Here is a 14,267-nt window from a genome sequence, read left to right as displayed (position 1 = left end):
TGTGGGGAAAACATGTCCCCTACGTTCAAAGGCAATTGGAAACAACCCTAACTAGCCATAGACTCGGCTCCTGGGGAACTCACTAGAATGGGTGACTTAAGAGCTATGGTAGGCAACTTATATTTATCCACAAATCCCCTTGATATGAATGAATGCGATGCACCAGCGTTAAAAAGAATGAGTGCTGGAAATGAATTAACCAAGAACTTACCAATCACCGCGTCAGGCTACTCATAAACCTCTTCCACATTGACATGATTCACATGCCCCTTAGTGAAAGGATTGGGCTTCTTGCCTCCAGAATTCCCATTGCCATTTCCATTTCCATTCTACGCCTTAGGACACTCATTGGAGTAGTGACATGTCTTCTTGCACTTGAAGCAGGTGATGTGACTCAGATCCTTCTTCATCGGTGTAGAAGAGTTGAAATGCTGCTGATTGCCATTTCCTCCATTGCCATTTCCATTGCCATGCTTGTGACCATGGTGGTTGTGTCCATTTCCTCCATGATGAATGTGGCCTCCATGGTTATGGTGATTCCCTCCAAACTTGCTAGTGCCTGATCAAGAACTTCCTGAGTACGGGCTGTAGCGGGGTTTCTGTTGAACTCGAGAGTTATACTTCCCATGACCGTGCTTCCTCTTACGATTCTCCATTTGTTGGTGCTTGCCTTCGAGAATGGTAGCCTTATCAACCAGCTCCTGATAGTCTGCAAAGGTTGCCACAGTTAACTGAACTCCCAACTCATCGTTCAGTCCCTCCAGAAACTTCTCGTGCTTGGCTGCATCAGTGGCCACGTCCTCTGGAGCATAACGAGCCAAGTTACTGAACTCATCAACATACTAAGATACCGTGCATCGTCCCTGGCACAAGCTGCGGAACTCCTTCTTCTTCAGACTCATGGCTCCAGCTGAGACATGAGCAGTGCGGAACGCTTGCTGGAACTGAGTCCAAGTCACATTCTCCATGGGGTATGTGGTGGTGTAGTTCTCCCACCAAGCAGCTGCCGGTCCATCCAGCTGGTGGGCAGCAAACTTTACCTTCTTAGCATCATTGCATCCTGCCGTGGCCAGCTCCCTTCCTATCTTGCGGAGCCAGTCATCTGCGACAATCGGCTCAGTGCTGCTGGAGAACACGGGTGGGTTCAGCCTCAGAAAACGGGTAAGACTATCAACTGGGGGTGGTTGTTGTTGTTGTTGTTGTTGTTATTGTTGTTGTTGTTGTTGTGGTTGTTGTTCTGAATGAGCATCTGCATAAGAGTATTCTGCTGCTGGATCAATTGCATGAGCTCCGGTGGAAAGTTGAATCAGGGGTCACGTCTTGGAGGCATCTGATGAGTTTTAGAGTGGACGAGGAGTTAGAATAGAACAAGGCCTAGTGAGTAAAATCACACTACCCATATGCACATGATAGCAATAAAACTTCAAATCACTCCAATTCAATTTCAAATAAAGAGGTTCACACGAATAATCAAACCTAAGGTAAGCCATGTCACAAGATTTGACAAGGTCTTACAGATGAGATAAACTAATCGGATAACGAAATCAAATTTCTAAACTCTCATGGTGGTATAAAATCTAACTCTCATCAGATGAGGACCACTCAACCATGTCGACATCGGGTGTCCTTGCATCACTCTCCGTGTCGTCATCTCCGAGCTCATCATTTTGGTCCCTCTCCTAGCTGACATAGGCACCATACGAGTGATCCTCCTAGATGTTTTCTCCCTCATCCAGCTTCTCCTCGGCCTCCTCAAGCTCAAGCTTCAGGCCGTCGATCTTCTCCTGCAGTGCGTCCAGCTCTCCCTCGTGCTCGATGCGAGCGTCCTGGAGCTCCTCCTCTAGCTCGGTCTTGCGGGTCATGAGGTTCTTGATGACGATCATGTTGTCGGACAGCTCCAGTTCTATCATGCGAATGTGCTCCTCCATGTCCTAGATATGGGATGCTATCGTCTCGCCCTCCAGGGTACGCACCACATCTCCATTTGCGTCGCGGCGCCTGTACATCACGAATGAGGTCCTCTTGAGGTCTTCGTCATACACCTCTCGAATGCGTCCAAGAGCAATGTGAGCAGCGATACCCCTGCCCAAGCCCCATGTTGCGGTATCCACATGGAAATCAATGGGCTTGGTGCGGTTTCCAAGGATGCGTCCGGGGATATGAGCATCGATCCTCCAATGTGTCTCCTCGGGCAGGGTGGTTGTGAAGGTTCCAGTGAATGTGGGAAGCCCAATCTTCAGGTGATTCGCGATCTTCACCAGCTGCCGTCCAAAGGGCATGGTCTCATCGGGCTGCTCGAACTCAACAAGGGCGGACGACGTCTACATTTTGAAAGAGAGAAGAAATTAGTATTGAAGTAGAGAAGGTACGAGAGGATATATAGGGAAAGTGAAAAATATAGTTTTGATCCTATGGCTTTTTCCATTTCTAGGGGTCGCGTCCTACAGTCAACGTGTGCTCTGATACCATCTTGTAGCGACCCGACTCGGTAAGAGTCGAAGTCTCTGTGCTTACCGTGCTAGTCCCTGGATCGACTTGCTAGCACACATAGTACTCGATAAAATAACAGAAATAACACACGTCTCTTTATTACATCGATAGTCCAGGAGCAATACATTTATTACAAAATAGGGCATAGAGCTAATAAGCAAATACTGCGGAAGCAAAGTAGTAAATGAGTCCAACTCCACAAGCAAGGTTGAGTGTATAACATCTACCTATCGCACCTTAATCCTCGTCGGATATATCTGCAACGTGATAAGTTGCAGCCATATAGGTCAGTACATTGAATGTACTGGAAAGTCACATCATAAGTGTAAAGAACCTACTTGTACATGCAATTTGGCTGGTGGAAAGCTCTAAGTTTGGTTTTTGCATAAAGCTAGTTTTTCCCTATTAGAAAAGATGTTATTCTACTACTACACATTTGCATAGGATGAGTTGGCAAACCCAACTCCATCCATTCCCAAGTTTCATTTAAAACCCAACTGTTTAATTAAAGGTGAGGAGATCTCCCGGCATTGTCACTACTAGATGCTCAAGTTGTCCGTAACAGGGGACACGGCTAATCGATTAGGTTGACACTCTGCAGAGGTTGCACACTTTTCCCCACAAGACTCGACTACCTCCATGATCGGAAGATCGAGACATAGTCTTTCGAAAATGTTCCACCTTAACCCACGGATAGGCCGGTACACCTACATCATTCTACATCTGCTAGCCCATCCCGGAAGGGGGTCACACTAACTACTCAACTAAGCCAGAGCCCATATTGGCTTGTGGCTGCACACATAAGCTTCAAGACATGAGAATACGATTGATCTCTTTGAACCTGAGCGGACGGTCCACTAGTGGTGCACCACCATGGATTTCCCATGCGTGCCCCACTGTACTTCGCCACCATTCCAACAAGTTTCCTCCCAGGTAGTTCATTAATTATCTTAGGTCCTATTTACTACATTGTCACTCAAACTTTACAATGATCACTTCCTAGTCCACGTCTACTTACCGAAGCAACATAATGTAAAACAATGGCGACAATGTTATATGGTTCAAACCTACCTCAATGAACTACTAGGTGAAAAGCATAGTCATACGACATTAATTCCTACCATGAGGTCCTATCGCAAAGAACTAAGTGCATAATAAAAACATAGGTAATGGAAACATGATCAAGATGCAACTTGCCTTGGTACTGCTGGTTGAACTCTAAAGACTAATAATATTCTGCTTCGCACTCCGGGCAATCTATCGCAAAGAAGGTAAACAAACATAAGCAAACATTCCAGAGAACCAAAAGAACATGCACAGCAAAAAGTCTCGGAAAAACCAAATGAACATACAACACACTAAGCTACCACAAAAATATTCTAAGTGCAAAACAACATAGGCCTATGGTTCAAAAAGTGACGTGAGCTATAGTGCATACTAATAAAAATACTAAAGTGCAGATTCTAGTGTGTGAAAATTACTGTGACAGAGGTCCAGGTGATAGGGTTTGGCTACGTGACAGAATGCAAAAAGAAACAACTTAATCGGAGCTTCGATTTGGGAGATATGGCCATTTGAAGTTTGAATTGAAATCTGAATAAATTCAAATTTGAATCTTCCAAAATTTTGCAAAGAGGATACCACTGGATAGATCTAAACATGATGAAGAAATTGCCGTTGGTTTCATCGAGTTTGGATCTACGGTTTAAAAGTTATGGCTAATCTAAGATCAGGGACTAATCTGTGATAAAAGGGACTAGACAATGAAGAAAAACTATCGCAAACAGGTCCCTGGTGCGTGGCAGATTCCTACTGGCCGAAAGGTGTTCGCCACGTAGCTTATAAAGCGTACGGCCACAATCTAAGAAAAACGGCGGCGACGGCTAACTTATACAGAAACCGATCGGTTTTTAGAATAAAAACCCACGGTTAACCGCGTACCGGTTCAACTAAAAAAACAAACTAACCTAATCTAATCTGGGCCGTCGGTGATCGATCTAAGGGGAGGGAGTGGGGCGTCGGCTTACAACGGGTGGGGGTGGTGGCCGGCGACGATGAAGACGGCGACGCGTCGTCGGTGACGGAGGGGGCGGCGGCTGCGGTGGTCCTCGGTGACGGGGAAGAAGATAAGGAGGTGCGGCCCGTCGAGGGCGTCGCGAAGGTAGTGGCGGCGTATGTCGACGGTGTCCGGACGGGGCGGGGTGAAGACGGCGACCTTCGGTGCTCCGGCAGCTCTGGCGTCGACGGTGTGGCGGCTCCGACGGGACCTAGGGGCAAAAATCGTGTCAAAAGGATGCGCCTCGGCGGGCTAAGAAGATTTACAGAAAAGGGAGGGTTGGAGTGGTCTACGGGCGACGAAATGCTCGGCGGAGTGACGCGGCTCCGGCGAGATGCGAACGACAACGGCGGCGGCTATGGGCTGCGTGGGAGGAAGCGGGACGACGAGATCGACAGAGGGGAGCCCGGGGCATTTATAGGCGCGGGGAGGGCATGCGGGTGCCACGGATAAGCATTATCTGCGAGGGCCTCGCCCGACGGTTGCGGGAGCGTGGCGGCGAGCTCATCCGAGTGGGGCAAGCGGGAGGTTGGGGAGATGAGGTGGAGCGGGGGCCCACCAGTCAGTGGCGGCGGCGGTAGCGAGCGAGAGAGGCTGCGGGCGGTCGATCGAGCGGGAGGCGTCGGGCGCTGGCCTTGGGCCAAATGGCCAGTTGGGCCGGTCGGGGCGCCCCTGGGCCGAACTGGTTTCGGTCCAGGCGGGTGAGTTCGTGTTTTTTTTAAAAACCGAAGACTAAATTGGCCCCAAATAATTCAAACTTATTTGCAAAAACACCACATAATTTATAAAATAACTATACAATATTTAGAGCCTAATGAACATTAACTTCAGCACTCTTTTATATTTTCCTAATACAATTAATGCACATTTTGCAAATAAAATAAATACCAATAAACTCCAAAACTTCAAATAATATTCAAAATAAAATTTCCCACTCTTTTATATTTTGAGGAAGTCATCTTATCCCCTCTCATTTGTTTTTCTCGAGTGGAAAAATATTATTTGAATATTTAAAAAAAACTCCAAAATGCAAAGAAATATGATATGCATTGAATGATTCTATTAACATCCGAATTTAATAAAAATTGGGATGTTACAATTTTTGGTTAATACAATTGTACCAAAAACAGGGGGCATGTGTTGACGATGTAATTTGGCTAGTTAGTATGGACCAAATTAATTTTATCATTGATCCAACTAATCAGTTGATGCATAGCTTCAATATTGCAGTTATCTATATAAGGCTGACCATATTTCAGGGATACGTTGAACTAGCATACTGCTGCCATGGATATCTCTTAACCAACCTCGTATGCTAAGCTGAAGTATGGAGTTTGCATGGACTAGATGGATAAGTGTGCTTAGTACATGATGGTTACTATTGCATGTGATAGCGATGTGGCCGGAGTATTTTATTATTTCCTTGTAGACACAAGAGTATATCTACGTGACATGGTTAGAACTAGTGCAAGTTGTAAACAACCAAAACAGGGCATGTCCTAGTTGGTTTTGGCTTCAGAGTTTTAGTCTTATACGCCAAGTCCAGTGTGCTGTATATATGTAAGGCCATGGTCAATTAGAAAACCCCCAACAATCGATCTATCAACAAATACATTAATTTTTCACGTACGTCTATTTTCTGTCGCTACTTCCTGCCAAGCTCTAGCAGTCCTAGGGTTTGGTGATCTTTGCTGTTTTGCGCTGAAAAGCGTCCGGTTCTTCTCCACAAAAGCAAGAAAATCTTTCTTTCTTTGCTCGTAAAGCAATTGTTCATCGTCACGAAAGCACGACAAATATCCTGGTGTTGCGCGACGCTTTCACGTGCCAACATGATCCTTTCTAGAGATGGAGTTTCTCTCAAAAGAAGTGAGTGGGAGGAAAGTAGAACTTGATGAGGTAATTGTACCTTCTCCCGAATTGGAAACTAGTTCATCACATAAATTAGTTCCAGTGATTCCTACCCCAATTAGTGAGGAAGCTAATGATGATGATCATGAAACTTTTGATCAAGTTTCTACCGAACCTTGTAGGTCAACCAGAGTATGATCCGCACCAGAGTGGTACGGTAATCCTATTTTGGAGGTCATGTTACTTGACCATGACAAACCTATGAACTATGAGCAAGCGATGATGAGCCCAGATTCCGCAAAATGGCTTGAGGTCATGAAATCTGAGATGGGATCCATGTATGAGAACAAATTGAGGACTTTGGTTGACTTGCCCGATGGCCGGCAAGCAATAGAGAATAAATGGATCTTCAAGAAGAAGACTGATGCTGACGGTAATGTTACAGTCTACAAAGATCGACTTGTTACGAAAGGTTTTCGACAAGTTCAAGGAGTTGACTATGACGAGACCTTCTCACCCATAGAGATGCTTAAGTCTGTCCGAATCATGTTAGCAATTGCTGCATTTTATGATTATGAAATTTGGCAAATGGATGTCAAAACTGCATTCCTTAATGGATATCTTAAAGAAGAGTTGTATATGATGCAACCAGAAGGTTTTGTTGATCCTAAAGGTGCTAACAAAGTGTGCAAGCTCCAGCGATCCATTTATGGACTGGTGCAAGCCTCTCGGAGTTGGAATATATGCTTTGATAGTGTGATCAAAGCATATGGTTTTATACAGAATTTTGGAGAAGCCTGTATTTACAAGAAAGTTAGTGGGAGCTTTGTAGCATTTCTCATATTATATGTGGATGACATATTGTTGATTGGAAATAATACATAATTTCTGGATAGCATAAAATAATACTTGAATAAGAATTTTTCAATGAAAGACCTCGGTGAAGCTGCTTATATATTGGGCATCAAGATCTATAGAGATAGATCAAGACGCTTAATTGGACTTTCACAAAGCACATACCTTGATAAAGTTTTGGAGAAGTTCAAAATGGATCAGTCAAAGAAAGGGTTATTGCCTGTGTTACAAGGTGTGAAGTTGAGTCAGACTCAATGCCCGACCACTGCAGAAGATAGAGAGAAAATGAAGGTCATTCCCTATGCCTCGGCCATAGGTTCTATCATGTATGCAATGTTGTGTACCAGACTTGATGTGTGCCTTGCTATAAGTTTAGTAGGGAGGTACCAAAGTAATCTAGGAGTGGATCACGGGACATCGGTCAAGAACATCCTGAAATACCTGAAAAGGACTAAGGATATGTTTCTCATTTATGGAGGTGACAAAGAGCTTGTCGTAAATGGTTACGTCGATGTAAGCTTTGACACTGATCCGGATGACTCTAAGTCACAAACCGGATACGAATTTATATTGAATGGTGGAGCTGTCAGTTGTTGCAGTTCCAGGCAGAGCATCGTGGCAGGATCTACGTGTGAAGCGGAGTACATAGCTACTTCAGAAGCAGCAAATGAAGGAGTCCGGATGAAGGAGTTCATATCCGATCTAGGTGTAATACCTAGTGCATCAGGTCCAATGAAAATCTTTTGTGACAATACTGGAGCAATTGCCTTGGCGAAGGAATCCAGATTTCATAAGAGAAACAAACACATCAAGAGACGCTTCAATTCCATCCGAGATCAAGTCTAGGAGGGAGACATAGCTAGAGATTTGCAAGATACATACAGATCTGAATGTTGCAGACCCGTTGACTAAGCCTCTCTCAGGAGCAAAACATGACCAGCAACAAGACTCCATGGGTGTTGGAATCTTTACTATGTAATCTAGATTATTGACTCTAGTGCAAGTGGGAGACTGATGGAAATATGCCCTGGAGGCAATAATAAAGTTGTTATTTATATTTCCTTATATCATGACAAATGTTTATTGTTCATGCTATAATTGTATTAACCGGAAACTTAGTATATGTGTGAATACATAGACAAACAGAGTGTCCCTAGTATGCCTATACTTGACTAGCTCGTTAATCAAAGATGGTTAAGTTTCCTGACCATAGATATGTGTTGTCATTTGATGAACGGGATCACATCATTAGAGAATGATGTGATGGATAAGACCCATCCGTTAGCTTAGCATTATGATTGTTTAGTTTTATTGCTATTGCTTTCTTCATGACGTATACATATTCCTCTGACTATGCGATTATGCAACTCCCGAATACTAGAGGAACACCTTTTGTGCTATCAAACATCACAACGTAACTGGGTGATTATAAAGATGCTCTACAGGTGTCTCTGAAGGTGTTTGTTGAGTTAGCATAGATCAAGATTAGGATTTGTCACTCCGTGTATCAGATAGGTATCTCTAGGCCCTCTCGGTAATGCTCATCACTATAAGCCTTGCAAGCTAATGGTTTAGTTGTGGGATGATGCATTACGGAACGAGTAAAGAGACTTGCCGGTAACGAGATTGAACTAGGTATGAGGATACCGACGATCGAATCTCGGGCAAGTAATATACCGATGAAAAAGGGAATGACATATGTTGTTATGCGGTTTGACCGATAAAGATCTTCGAAGAATATGTAGGAGCCAATATGAGCATCCATGTTTCACTATTGGTTATTGACCGGAGATGTGTCTCGGTCATGTCTACATAGTTCTGGAACCATAGGGTCCGCACGCTTAACCTTCGATGACGATTTGTATTATGAGTTATGTGATTTGATGACCGAAGTTTGTTCGGAGTCCCGAATGGGTTCACAGACATGACGAGGAGTCTCAAAATGGTCGAGAGGTAAAGATTCATGTATTGGAACGTTATATTCGGACATCAGAATGGTTTAGGTATTTTTCCGGAGTACCGAGCGGTTGCCGGAACCCCCCGGGGAAGTATTGGGCCGACATGGGCCTAAGGGATAGAGAGAGGGAAGCCCTCAGGGGGTGGCCGCGCGCCCCCCTCCTTGGGAGTCCGAATAGGACAAGGAGGAGGGGGCGGCGCCCCCCTTCCCTTTCCATCTCCCTCTCCTTCCTATTCCCTCCGGTGGAAGAAAGGAAAGGGGGGGCGAATCCTACTTGGACTAGGGGTCCAAGTAGGACCCCCTCATGGCGCGCCCCTCCAGGCCGCCGGCCCCTCTCCCCCTCCTTTATATGCGTGTACAGGGGCACCCCAAAGGCACAACAGACAATCTCTTAGCCGTGTGCGATGCCCCGGCGGTTGCGGGAGCACGACAACGAGCTCATCTAAGCGGGGCAAGCGGGAGGTTCGGGGAGATGAGGTGGAGCGGGGGCCCACCAGTCAGTGGCGGCGGCGGTAGCGAGCGAGAGAGGCCGCGGGCGGTCGACCGGGCGGGAGGCGTCAGGCACTGGCCTTGGGCCAAATGGTCAGCTGTGCCGGTCGGGGCGCCCCTGGGCCGAACTGGTTTCGGTCCAGGCGGGTGAGTGCTTGTGTTTTTTTAAACCGATGACTAAAGTGGCCCTAAATAATTCAAACTAATTTGCAAAAACACCCCAATAATTTATAAAATAACTATACAATATTTAGAGCCTAATGAACATTAACGTCAGTACAGAAAATTTTGAATATATTTTCCTAATGCAATTAATGCACCTTTTGCAAATAAAATAAATACCAATAAACTCCAAAACTTCAAATAATATTCAAAATAAAATTTCCCACTCTTTTATATTTTGAGGAAGTCATCTTATCCCGTCTCATTTGTTTTTCTCTAGTGGAAAAATATTATTTGAATATTTAAAAAAACTCCAAAATGCAAAGAAATATGATATGCATTGAATGATTCTATTAACATCCAAATTTAATAAAAATTGGGGTGTTACAAACCTACCCCCTTAAGATGAATCGCGTCCTCGAGATATGGGTTGGCCAGCAAAAAGGTGCGGATGGTCCTGCCTAAGATCTTCCTCTCGTTCCCAAGTGGCTTCCTCCTCAGTGTGGTGACTCCACTAAACCTTGCAGAACTTGATAATCTTGGCGCGAGTGATCCTCTCTGCAGTCTCAAGAATCTTAATAGGCTTCTCCTCATAAGTCAGATCATTCTCCAACTGAATTGCCTCCAGTGGCACTGTATCTCTCAAAGGAATGTCCGCCATCTCTGCATGACACTTCTTCAGCTGGGAAACATGAAACACATCATGAACTGCTGACAAAGCCTCTGGTATTTCCACCTGTTATGCAACCTCTCCTCTATGTTCCAGAACTCTGTATGGTCCCACAAATCATGGTGCTAACTTTCCTTTGACACCAAACCTCTTAATACCTTGAAGTGGAGACACTCGAAGATATGCTCTATCTACCACTTCATAGATCACTTCCTTGCATTTATCATCGGCATAACTTTTCTGCCTTGACTGAGCTATCTTAAGTCTGTCACGAATCAACTTGACCTTCTCCTCAGAATCCCTGATCAAATCAGGTCCAAGCAATTTGCGATCTCCAACTCCATTCCACATCAAAGGTGTCCTGCTTTCCTTCCATATAATGCCTCGAAAGGGGCCATCTGCAAACTGGCTTGGTAGCTGTTGTTGTACGAGAACTCTGCGTAGGGTAAGTTATCATCCCAACTAGACCCATAGTCTAGCGCACAAGCTCTCAACATGTCCTCCAGAATCTGATTGACTCTCTCTGTCTGCCCATCAGTCTGTGGATGGAAGGCTGTACTGAACTCTAGCCTGGTACCCAAAGTTCCGTGTAACTGCTTCCAAAACTTTGAGGTAAACTGTGTCCCTCTATCTGATACAATGCTCCTTAGAACTCCATGTAGGCATACGATCCTAGTCATATATATCTTTGCCAGCTTAGCATTTGTATAGGTGGTCTTCACTGGAATGAAGTGAGCAACCTTGGTCAAACGATCAACTATTTCCCAAATGGAATCATAACCTGAACGGGTCCTGGGTAACCCCGTGATAAAGTCCATACCAACTTTATCCCATTTCCAATCAGGTATCGGCAACGGCTGAAGTAATCCTGCTAGTTTCTAATGTTTTGCCTTTACTCTCTGACATAGATCACATATTGCCACATACTCGGCAATTTCTCTCTTCATACCGGCCCACCAAAAACATTCCTTCAAGTCCGAATACATCTGGGTGTTGCCTGGGTGTATCGAATATGGTGAGTCGTGAGCCTCCTGAAGAATCAACTTCCTGATCTCCGGGTCATTGGGTACACAAATCCATTGCTCAAACCATATGGTTCCATGTTCATCCTCACGGAATCTTTCTGCTTTCCCTTTGCTCATCATTTCCTTGATCTCAGCAATACCTTGGTCCAACTTCTGGGCTTCTCTGATTCTTCCCAACAAGGTGGACTGTACCTCGAGTGCGGCAACATAACCTCTGGGGACTATTTCCGACTGTAGGTCTCTAAGCTCATCACATAACTCCTGAGCTAAACCTCCTGCTGTAAGGGTATTAACATAACTCTTACGGGTCAAAGCATCTACCACCACATTGGCTTTTCCTGGATGATAATGCAGACTCATGTCATAATCCTTTATAAGTTCCAACCATCTCCTTTGCCTGAGATTCAACTCCTTCTGCGTGAAGATATACTTCAAACTCTTGTGATCCGTGTAAACATCACAATGATTCCCAATAAGATAATGTCTCCATGTCCTGAGTGCATGCACTACATCTTCCACCCCCAAATCATGCGTGGCATAGTTCAACGCATGAGGTCAAAGCTATCGTGAAGCATAAGCTACAACCTTTCCCTCTTGCATAAGAACTCCTCCAAGTCCCTGACGTGAAGCATCACAATACACCTGAAAGTCCTTGTGTACGTCAGGCAGGATTAGCACTGGGGCTGTAACCAAACACTTCTTCAACTCTTGAAAGCTAGCTTCACACTCTTCAGTCCAAACGAACTTGATGTCTTCTTCAACAACGCTGTCATGGGCCTTGCAATCTTGGAGAAATTTTCAATAAATCTCCGGCAATATCCTGCAAGTCCAAGGAAACTACGAATCTCGCCAACTGTGGTGGGTGCATTCCATTCTGTGACTAACTCTACCTTGGTAGGGTCCACTGTAATCCCTTCACTTGACGCTACATGTCCAAGAAATCTGACTTCCTTGAGCCAAAACTCACACTTGCTAAACTTGGCATAAAGTTGATGTTCTCTGAGCTTCTCCAAAACTAAGCGCAGATGTTCGGCGTGTCCCTCCTTATTCTTGGAGTAAACCAATATGTCATCAATGAATACCATAACAAACTTATCCAAGAACTCCATGAATACCTTGTTCATCATGCTCATAAAATAGGCAGGGGCATTAGTCAAACCAAAGGACATGACTGTATACTCATAAAGCCCATACCTTGTGGTAAAAGCTTTCTTGGGTATGTCCTTCTCACGGATCTTCAACTGGTGATAACCCGATCGAAGATCGATCTTGGAGAAAACACTAGCTCCTTCTAGCTGGTCAAACAAGTCATTGATCAAAGGCAGGGGATACTTGTTCTTGATGGTCACCTCGTTCAAAGAGCGGTAGTCCACACACATTCTCAATGTTCCATCCTTCTTCTCCACTAAGAGTGCTGGGGCTCCCCAAGGTGATGAACTCGGGCGGATATACCCTTTCTCCAACAAGTCCTTAATCTGTTTCTTGACTTCCTCCAAATCATTAGCGGGCATCCGATACGGCCTCTTGGAGATAGGTCATGTGCCTGGCAGCAACTCAATCAAAAACTCAATCTCCCGATCTGGCGGCATACCCGGTAACTCATCCAGAAATACATCGGGATAATCCTTCACCACTGGTACTTCTTCCTGGACAACTCCCGTAAGAGAGTTCACCTGAGTGCTCTTAGGCTTAAGCCTAGATACATACTTGATCCTCTTCTTCTCTGGGGTGGTGAGAAAAATCGATCTACTAGCACAGTCAATGTTTCCCTCATACTTGGACATCCAATCCATCCTAGGATTACATCCAACCCTTGTGACTCTAGTATAATAATATATGTGGGGAAAACATGTCCCCTACGTTCAAAGGCAATTGGAAACAACCCTAACTAGCCATAGACTCGGCTCCTGGGGAACTCACTAGAATGGGTGACTTAAGAGCTATGGTAGGCAACTTATATTTATCCACAAATCCCCTTGATATGAATGAATGCGATGCACCAGCGTTAAAAAGAATGAGTGCTGGAAATGAATTAACCAAGAACTTACCAATCACTGCGTCAGGCTGCTCATAAACCTCTTCCACATTGACATGATTCACATGCCCCTTAGTGAAAGGATTGGGCTTCTTGCCTCCAGAATTCCCATTGCCATTTCCATTTCCATTCTACGCCTTAGGACACTCATTGGAGTAGTGACATGTCTTCTTGCACTTGAAGCAGGTGATGTGACTCAGATCCTTCTTCATCGGTGTAGAAGAGTTGAAATGCTGCTGATTGCCATTTCCTCCATTGCCATTTCCATTGCCATGCTTGTGACCATGGTGGTTGTGTCCATTTCCTCCATGATGAATGTGGCCTCCATGGTTATGGTGATTCCCTCCAAACTTGCTAGTGCCTGATCAAGAACTTCCTGAGTACGGGCTGTAGCGGGGTTTCTGTTGAACTCGAGAGTTATACTTCCCATGACCGTGCTTCCTCTTACGATTCTCCATTTGTTGGTGCTTGCCTTCGAGAATGGTAGCCTTATCAACCAGCTCCTGATAGTCTGCAAAGGTTGCCGCAGTTAACTGAACTCCCAACTCATCGTTCAGTCCCTCCACTCAAACTTCTCGTGCTTGGCTGCATCAGTGGCCATGTCCTCTGGAGCATAACGAGCCAAGTTACTGAACTCATCAACATACTAAGATACCGTGCATCGTCCCTGGCGCAAGCTG

This window comes from Triticum urartu, chromosome 1A (genome assembly GCF_056163025.1).
Source record: "Triticum urartu cultivar PI428250 chromosome 1A, HENAU_Tu73, whole genome shotgun sequence".
Taxonomy (NCBI): domain Eukaryota; kingdom Viridiplantae; phylum Streptophyta; class Magnoliopsida; order Poales; family Poaceae; genus Triticum; species Triticum urartu.
Note: the sequence above shows the minus strand (reverse complement) of the source record.